Raw genomic sequence first — 10,289 nt, 5'->3', positions numbered from 1 at the left:
CTTTGTTTGGCAAAATTTAATAGGTTAGAATGAATTTCTCCAAATGAGCCCCTTAGTTTAGTTTTTCTAGATAACTTAATGAGGCTCTTGCATTATGAGTTGATTATAGTAAAATTTACATCAGGATAGTATCCTTTGAATTTCAAATATATTCCATAAAAAGAAATGTATACATGAGTAATAAATCACTGCAGATCCAATGTAGGCAGCTTTTACAAGAATAATGAACCCTATCTAGAATACGAATATCCTAGTTAAGTAAGCTTCCTCCATTGGTGAACTAAAAAATAAAAACAGAACCAGAAAACCAATTTAGAATTCCCCACCTAGTAAGTTCCTCCCTTGGTGGATAAAAATGGATAAAAATAAATAAGCATTGGTTTAGTCTACATAATTTAACAAACAATCTTATACCAGGACTAAACTTCACTAGCTAGCTGCTTGTTCTGGTTGGGCTCAAAGATGTACTTCAATAATGATTCTTTTATTGACAACAGCTTTGGAAATTCTGTCTTCAACTTGGTAACATCCAGTTCATTATTACTTCGTGAAGGAACTATGACTTTTGCCTGTTATTCAGGAGTGAAGTATTTCCACTTGAAAGTGGGATTAATATATTCTCTGTACATCTGTAAAATCTCATTATGGCTCACAACACCTGGGTTTGTAAAGTTCCATATACCCGTGCAATTCCTTTTTGCCATCTTAATCGATATGGGAAGCAACTCATCAAGGACTGTCATGCTGTTTGGTATACTTGCCACTTTCTCATATTGAGTGATCTTTGTGATGAAATTGCAGAGGTTATTCAGGTCTGAGGAGATGGGCATTCGAATTCTAAGAGTACAAACAATTTGGTAGTTTTGTAGGAGCTCTTCCACCTGAATTCAAAAACAAAATGATTTCCTGAGCTATGTGGTATACCTCTACTTCATCTTAACTTAAGAGTCAGAAATGAACTCATTCACAAACTTCCAACAAAGTAAAATTGATTCAGATCTATCCAAAATTGGCACATGTGTTAGGGTGGTTTGGGTCAATTTGACTCTTAACTTAAGAGTCAGAAATGAACTCATTCACAAACTTCCAACAAAGTAAAATTGATTCAAATCTATCCAAAATTGGCACATGTGTTAGGGTGGTTTGGGTAAATTTGACTCGGTCAAATTATTAGTAGTTTTGGGATCTCAAGCAAGGATGTCTTTAGACACAAACACTTCTCTTGGTTTAGTGATCCTAACAACATAAACAACATAAACAATCTAATGTAGAATAAGGTATGATAAGACCATAAGCAATTCTTTTGATTAAACGATCATACCAGATGCCACTGCAATAAACATGGAATGAAGTTCAAGCGACTACTGAATAAACGCAATGTAATAAACATGGAATGGAGTTTAACTCATTATTGAGTAAATGAAATGCAATGAAACCAGACCTTAACTCAAGAAACATTTTCATTTGAATATGGTAATTAAATCAGACCCAAATCTTTTTGAAATATGTAAAAAAGTGCTGGAAACAACATATTTCCAGATTTATTGTGAATCTTACCATGGCCTTAGTCTTTGAATAGAAGGATTCAGTGAAGTTGGGTTTGTCTTCCTCCTTAAATCCAATATCATTGCCTTCAAGATGAACATGGTCATACTAAAAAATACAACCACTTGCAAAATTCATAAGTAATAGACCATGCTCCTTGCAAACATCAGCCGAATTCAGAGTTCCTGCCACGTGGGTTTTTATAATCTCAGGCTTGTGAGGTTCACACCAATCCACATTAGTCCTCCCTGCCACACCTGCAGCATTAAGAACATGAGTAGGCTTGATGTTCAGTATCTCCATTTGGATTTGGGTTCTATTCTCCAATCCCCCATTTCCATATTCATATGGTATACCTTGCTTCTTGCAGATCTTCCCAAGAAGTCCTCCAATCAAGGAATTTCGCCCATAGATCAAGAAATTCCAGGCAGGCTTCTGAATAAATCCCTTGTAGGGTTCTAGCCTACAATTCTCCGGGATGACGTTTGGCAAGGGAGATTCCATGTCAACCGAATCACAAACTTCTATATACATCTCAACTCCAGCCATTGCGAGCATCCTTGGATGAGGCAACAGAGCCCCAGAGACATCACCCCACTAATCAGGGTGTCTAATGTACCAATCCACTGTTTTATTTAATCCCTCTTCCCATTTATTCCTTTCATACCACCCCAGATCCTTGAGTTTTTTATCATCCAAATAATATCTTTGATCACTGAAAGGCCTGTTATCTACAGATCTTATAAACTTCTCCGGATCCAACAAAAAGAGCTTACAGATATCCTTAGCCACATCAATGACCCTTCTCTCCTTCTGCGTACCAATGTTATACACGTGACCAACTTCACCTTTAGGTAGAACAACTTCAAAAGCCTCAGCCACATTGTTGCAGTACAAAAATCTCCTACCATTGGATCCATCACCATAAATGGGGAGTGACTTACCTTGCATTGCAAGAAGAATGAACTTGGGTATGAGTTTTTCAGGAAACTGATTCGGCCCATATACGTTGTTACCTCTTGTGGTGATCACAGGCAAGTCATAGGATCTTCCATAGGCCATGACCAGCATCTCTGCTCCTGCCTTGGTTGCAGAGTAAGGATTGGTGGGTAGAAGTTGACAGGCCTCATGATTACCCTCATGGCATCCGTCTCTGTTTCACCATAAACTTCATCAGTGCTCACATGAATGAATCTTCTGATCAGTCCAGTCACATTGAAGGCTTCAAGAAGGACATGAGTCCCATAGATGTTGTTCTTTGTAAACTCAAAGCTGTTCCCGATGGAATTGTGCACATGACTATGGGCTGCAAAATGCATTATAGTATCAATTTGTTCTGTGATCAGCAGATAATTTACTAGGTATGTACTCCCAATATCTCCCTTCACAAACTTGAAATTGGGAAACGAGCTAGAGGGCAGAATATTTTTCAGGTTTGAGAAATAGTCGAGTTTGTCCAGTATCACAATCTTGTATTGTGGGTATTTCCTCACTAGCCTATTGGCTACATGAGATGTGTTGGAAATAATACTGAGAGGGGGGGGGGGGTGAATCAGTATTATCAAGTCAATAAAACATTTTCATTTCCAAACTCTGATTCATATATTCTACTTCCACAACTTCTTATGATTAAGTTAATTGATCTTCAATGAGTGCATTAGAACATTATCAACCATATTATCAGTTAACAGATGCAGTAACATAGAATAGATCATCACACATGAACACCATGATATAAGGTGGAAACCCAATGCGGGAGAAAACCACCTGCTGCAAGTCATCTCAATCTTCTTCTTAATAAGAAAATCCTTTTACAATATTTTTTACTGGTGTAGTCTTATACCAGTACAGGAGCTACAACCCCCTTTGCTCTTGTACTAGCTGATCCATTTACTAGTACGTAGGCTGCTACCTGCTACAATGCTCCAAAGATTTCCTTTAGCTTTTGTACTAGCTTAGATACTAGTATGTAGGTGCTGACCTACAATCTTCTCTCCTCCAGGTACCACGTTTCATCAATTTTCAGACTGGATACACTGAAGCACAACACATAATTTGAAAGGCCACATTTCATCCAATTTTCATACTGGACCCAACAACAACATTGAAGCTCATAATCAAACAACCTTCTGAATCACCCAATCACTAGATCAATACAGATACAATGAGAGTTATCAACCAGATCTAGTCCACCAGATCATATAAGGATAAGTCATTATGAACATGGTCCATTCATCTATCAATACTGAAGCTAATCATAATCATTCAATCAATCACTGCTGTTATCAGAACATAATACCAGACATCACTTCAAAACCTAGAACATAACAATAATAAATAGGGGCAGCTAAATAGATTTCATGAAAAGTCCGCAGCTTCACCCATAGAACACCTGCGTACATCCGCACTGTTTCCAACTGCTTTCCTGCGCATCCACGCACTGTGGCTCACGGACTTCTTGCGTACCTCCGCATCTGCAGCGCTTTTGGGCCTACGTATCTGCGCACCTGCAGCGCTTCTGCGCCTGCGTATCTGCGCACCTGCAACGCTTCTGCGCCTGCGTATCTCCGCACTTTTCTTTCAATGCACTTGCTGTCCTGTAGGTATAGACAATTTTCAGACTTCAAGGATAACCCAGACTATCAGATCTACAGACCTGATCATGCGCCGAAGGGATCTCAACCCATTAGTAGATCCAACTTGTAACCCTCATGTTTCTCCTTGATTTAGATTCATCTATCTCTCACAAACCCATCACTAGAATTTCAGATCTAGCTTCTCTTAAGATCTTCTTCTTTCACAAGTGTCTAGCCAAATGATCTCCTTTGCTTTATATAGGCAGGCTCTTCCTAAAATCATGGATCAATACCATAGATAACCAATACAAGGGATCCAAACCGGGGCTAAATTAGATCCTATACCACGGGCCAAAACCATAGAATCAAGAACGACGGGCTAAATACCACGGGCCAAACATAAGAAACCCCACGTGAGCACGCTTCTTTGCCTTGAAGTGAGTGAACTGGGGTCCGCACCTTTTACATGGTGTACCTGCGGGTATGTACGCACTTTATCTATGACATGCCTGCGGGTCCGCAGCTTTTGTACGGTGTACCTGCATACCTCTTGTTTTCTTCATTATTTCTGAGCTAATCATCAATCTCTGCTACTGACCTGTTGTATAGTGATCCATCACCTGTATGAGTTGCCATCAAGGACAACACTTTAGCCATAATGCCAACAATCTCCCCCTTTGGACTTGATGGCAAAGCTTACTTGTGAATTTTCATATGATCCCTTTGAACTGTCCTACATCCATGTATTCTGTCATATCTGATATCTCTTCTGTGGATTCATCTGAATGTATACAAGTGAGATGATCTTCTATGAGAGGGTTGCCATCAAGTACAACACATGCATCATAATGCCAACAATCTCCCCCTTTGGACTTGATGGCAACAACACCAAATCACTCTCCCCCTTTGACATCAAGGGCAAAGGGTTTTGCTCCCCCTAAGAACATGCTCCCCTTGACTATAAACCAGATCTGCTGAAGTCTCTGAATGAGCTCCCCCTTTGTATATGCCATGGTGCACCAATCTGATAATGCTCTTTCTGAGAACAAGCTGAAATGTCTGCTCTGCTATATAGTGCTGTTCATGCTCAAGCTCCCCCTGACTATAAGCAAGGTCTGCAAAAAGATGTTCTACAAGAAGAACATGACTCTATATATCATAAATGACCTTCCTATCACCAAAAGACTCAATACATACATCCATCACCCAACCAAGTGGGGATACATCAGGAACTAAATACATTACATCTTCATCCCAGGCATAGTGGGGAAACCAACATAGGTCGTTACATGACCTGAAGAGATGACTACAATAGATAGAGACATACTATTACATCATGAGTCGTGATATGACATTTATAACAGAGACCAATCACCTAAGATAAACATCAGCAACAACACTGTATGATCTGCTCCATAATATCTGTCAACAGCAACTAGATCAGCAACTTGCATTAGTGCATGAATCATCAAGGTATGTCTGCATCAACTCATTCATAGCCATTATGAACCAAGTATCATCAATTTGGAATATCTGCATTAATGCAACTTTGAATAGTCAACCATGAATCCAGCCAACAATCCTCATCCATATATGTGCCAAGAACAATAAAGACTCCATGCAAGCACCATTAGAGAATCAACCACAAATCTGACCATGTGAACAACTCATAACCATAGCAAGATGAATCATAAGCATCGTCACCAAGGACCATAATGCCAACAATGCATTAAGAGCATATGCTCCCCCTAAACTTGTGCCATTATCAGTAAGAAAAGTCAGCCAATAAATGCCTTAAGACAGATCCGCAGTTTCTCATTATATGGCCTGCGTGGCTCCGCACTTCACCTTCCGCTCCTCTGCGTATCCCCGCACTTGACTTTCTGTGTTTCTGCATATTCACGCAGAGAGCCTTCTACTACAGCGCGTACCCACGCACCTGTGCCATCAATCGCGCCGCGTATCTACGCACCTGCGGCTTCTGTAGCACCGCGTACTTTCACTGTGCCTCCGCACCTGAACCTCTGCCACGCCGCGTACCTTTACTGTTCTTCCGCACCTGAACCTCTATCGCGCTGCGTACCCACGCACTGCGCCTTCTTCTGCTCTGCGTACCCACACACTGCGCCTTCTTCTGCTATGCGTACCCACGCACTGTGCCTTCTTCTGCTGTGCGTACCCCCGCACTTGCACACTTAATTACCTGCGAACCTCTGATTAGGGCCAAATTGGCAGTCCACCAGTGTGCCATAGATAGTCAGATGCCCAGATCTGATCTTGTGCTCGAGAGATCATACTTCATAGATTCACTTCCAACTTCACTTTCCCTACTGCCTTTCTTCAAACAATCATATACGCGATTGTGCAGTATCCAACTCGCGTATATACGCGACTTCCCTTTATGGAGTTTGCATATGAGATTCAGGACATTGAAGTTTTGTACTTTCATCTCCCTCTGATTCTGGTATGTCTGTACGTTGTGCTGTGCCGCCTTTTTCTGACTGTACTTCCTTTTTCCTCCATATCTTCAAGCGTGATGATGACATTTTCTCCTTTTGATATGGTACCCACACTTTGTTCCTGCATTCCTTAGCTATATGTCCAAGCTTGTTACATGCATAACATCTTACATGTTTCATATTCCTCCTGTAACAGTCAACAGCTTTATGACCATACATATTGCAAGCAAAGCAATATCCATTAAAGTACCTTGAATGTGATGATCTTTCTGCATAATGGTCTTGAACCCTTCTTCTTCTACATCTAGCTGCAACATGTCCAAGATTATGACATACATAACATTCAACATTATTCATAGGAGGAGTAAAGGATTTTCTTTGAGGAATCTCTTTCCTTGGTTGATGATGAGATTGATCTTTCATTTCTTCGTTGATCACTTTAGATTTCTCTTTAGAGTTCCTTGCCTCACCTTGTGAACTAGATTCACCTTCAACAGATTCATGGAAACCAAGACCAGTATTTATAGTAGGAGACCTCTGACTACTAAGAATATCATCCAATACTTTAGAACTATCTTGAAATCGTAAAATCTTATCCTTTTCTTCTAATTTACCTTTCAAGATATTTACCTCAACCTGAAGTTGTTCTTCTTTTTCTAGATATTGCTTCTTCATGTCTCCTTCAGCTTTCCTTTCTTCTTCCAACTGATGCTTTAGCTTGAGAATCTCCTTTTCTTGTTCTTCATTAAGATCCTGTTGCATTTGACGAATTCTGAAGGCACATTCTAGCTGAGATTTTAAGCTGATAACTTCGTTTCCCTGTTTTTCAATATCTTGGACTAGATCTTTATTCTGCTTCTTTGATTCTTCAAGATCTTCCTTTAGTGAGCGGATCGTGGCTTCAAGATTTTCATAATAACTGGATCGATCTCTGAGCTCCTTGATTGTTGTGTTCTTTTCAATGACTTCATTTCTTAGTGATGTTACTTCATCCAACAACTTTTGATATTTGTCCTTAAATAGCTTCCTTACCTTGCTTCCTCTCTCTAGATGAGCTTCTAGTTCGGCAGTTACCCTTTCAAAAGCACAGTTCCTTTTGTCCAATAGATCTTGCTGAGTTCTAATTTTGTCTGTAAGACTTTTAAATTCTGCCTCAATTTGATATCTTTCTTGCTCACCCATAAGAGCAAATTCAGTAGTCTCACTATCTCTTTCATCTTTTCCAAAAGGAAAGATAGCTGGAACATCAGAGGATAGCAAATTCATACCTGAATGGTCATCTTCATTCTGAAATGATTCTGAATCTGATTCTGAATCTGAAGAGCTTCTTATACCTAATCCCCAATCGATTCTCCCACTGTCATAGTTCCTTTGATATGTCTTCTTCTTCTTAGGTGCTTTCTTCTTAAGCTTCTTTCCCATTGTTTCACGGATCTCCTTCAAGCGATCAAGCTTCTACCAAAGGACCCGCTCTGATACCAATTGTTGGAAATAATACTGAGAGGGGGGGGGGGTGAATCAGTATTATCAAGTCAATAAAACTTTTTCATTTCCAAACTCTGATTCATATATTCTACTTCCACAACTTCTTATGATTAAGTTAATTGATCTTCAATGAGTGCATTAGAACATTATCAACCATATTATCAGTTAACAGATGCAGTAACATAGAATAGATCATCACACATGAACACCATGATATAAGGTGGAAACCCAATGCGGGAGAAAACCACCTGCTGCAAGTCATCTCAATCTTCTTCTTAATAAGAAAATCCTTTTACAATATTTTGTACTGGTGCAGTCTTATACCAGTACGGGAGCTACAACCCCCTTTGCTCTTGTACTAGCCGATCCATTTACTAGTACGTAGGCTGCTACCTGCTACAATGCTCCAAAGATTTCCTTTAGCTTTTGTACTAGCTTAGATACTAGTATGTAGGTGCTGACCTACAATCTTCTCTCCTCCAGGTACCACGTTTCATCAATTTTCAGACTAGATACACTGAAGCACAACACATAATCTGAAAGGCCACATTTCATCCAATTTTCATACTGGACCCAACAACAACATTGAAGCTCATAATCAAACAACCTTTTGAATCACCCAATCACCAGATCAATACATATAAAATGAGACTTATCAACCAGATCTAGTCCACCAGATCATATAAGGATAAGTCATTATGAACCTGGTCCATTCATCTATCAATACTGAAGCTAATCATAATCATTCAATCAATCACTGCTGTTATCAGAACATAATACATCACTTCAAAACCCAGAACATAACAATAATAAACAGGGGCAGCTAAATAGATTTCATGAAAAGTCCGCAGCTTCACCCAAAGAACACCTGCGTACATCCGCACTGTTTCCAACTGCTTTCCTGCGCATCCACGCACTGTGGTTCATGGACTTCCTGCGTACCTCCGCATCTGCAGTGCTTCTGGGCTTGCGTATCTGCGCACCTGCAGCGCTTCTGCGCCTGTGTATCTGTGCACCTGCAACGCTTCTGCGCCTGCGTATCTCCACACTTTTCTTTCACTGCACTTGCGGTCCTGCGGGTATAGACAATTTTCAGACTTCAAGGATAACCCAGACTATCAGATCTACAGATCTGATCATGCGTCGAAGGGATCTCAACCCATTAGTAGATCCGACTTGTAACCCTCATGTTTCTCCTTGATTTAGATTCAGCTATCTCTCACAAACCCATCACTAGAATTTCAGATCTAGCTTCTCTTAAGATCTTCTTCTTTCACAAGTGTCTAGCCAAATGATCTCCTTTGCTTTATATAGGCAGGCTCTTCCTAAAATCATGGATCAATACCATAGATAACCAATACAAGGGATCCAAACCGGGGCTAAATTAGATCCTATACCACGGGCCAAAACCATAGAATCAAGAACGGCGGGCTAAATACCACGGGCCAAACATAAGAAACCCCACGTGAGCACGCTTCTCTGCCTTGAAGTGAGTGAACTGGGGTCTGCACCTTTTACATGGTGTACCTACGGGTATGTACGCACTTTATCTATGACATGCCTGCGGGTCCGCAGCTTTTGTACGGTGTACCTGCGTACCTCTTGTTTTCTTCATTATTTGTGAGCTAATCATCAATCTCTGCTACTGACCTGTTGTACAGTGATCCATCACCTGTATGAGTTGCCATCAAGGACAACACTTTAGCCATAATGCCAACAAGATGCACTGAATCCTGCAGCACCAGTAATAAGAATATTCGTGGGCACATAACTTCCATTACCATTCTCCATTTTCCCCACGGATCACTGTTTTAATCAAAGCCAAATAAAAGAAAATGAGAAAGCCAGTTGCAAAGCTGGATGCAATTGGGTGTAGACCTTGCAATGACAGCAGGAGCCTTGACAAAAAGCAAAGCAATGCGAAGCACCCAGATACAAGAATTCAGTCGACCTCAGCGTTCACTGGCAATACCTGTGACCCAAATATTCATGCAGGACGATGCAAGTATTTGCCTTTAAACAAAATAAATTCAGTTTTTGGGCTTTACTGACATTTACAGAGGGAAGGATTTCTTTAGAATTTTTTTTCAATTAAACGAACCCAGAAATCAGAACTGGAGGATGTGGCCGACAGCGTTCATTGCCAATGCCTGTGGCCCAAATACTAATGCAGGAAGATGCAAACATACAGAATGACTAAGTTTGCAGGCTTTGCTTGCATTTT

General features: G+C 40.3%; 1 pseudogene; it reads right to left on the bottom strand.

The window, feature by feature from the left end:
- Positions 1 to 419: 419 nt before the first annotated feature.
- Positions 420 to 9,856, bottom strand: LOC149266229 (trifunctional UDP-glucose 4,6-dehydratase/UDP-4-keto-6-deoxy-D-glucose 3,5-epimerase/UDP-4-keto-L-rhamnose-reductase RHM1-like; annotated as a pseudogene).
- Between the last annotated feature and the right edge of the window lie 433 nt (positions 9,857 to 10,289).

The sequence above is a fragment of the Pinus tabuliformis genome, chromosome 6 (genome assembly GCF_031772625.1).
Source record: "Pinus tabuliformis cultivar Carrire ecotype Pingquan chromosome 6, CPIR1, whole genome shotgun sequence".
Lineage (NCBI taxonomy): Eukaryota > Viridiplantae > Streptophyta > Pinopsida > Pinales > Pinaceae > Pinus > Pinus tabuliformis.
The sequence above is the reverse complement of the archived record's forward strand: the minus strand, read 5'-3'. Positions and strand labels throughout refer to the sequence as shown.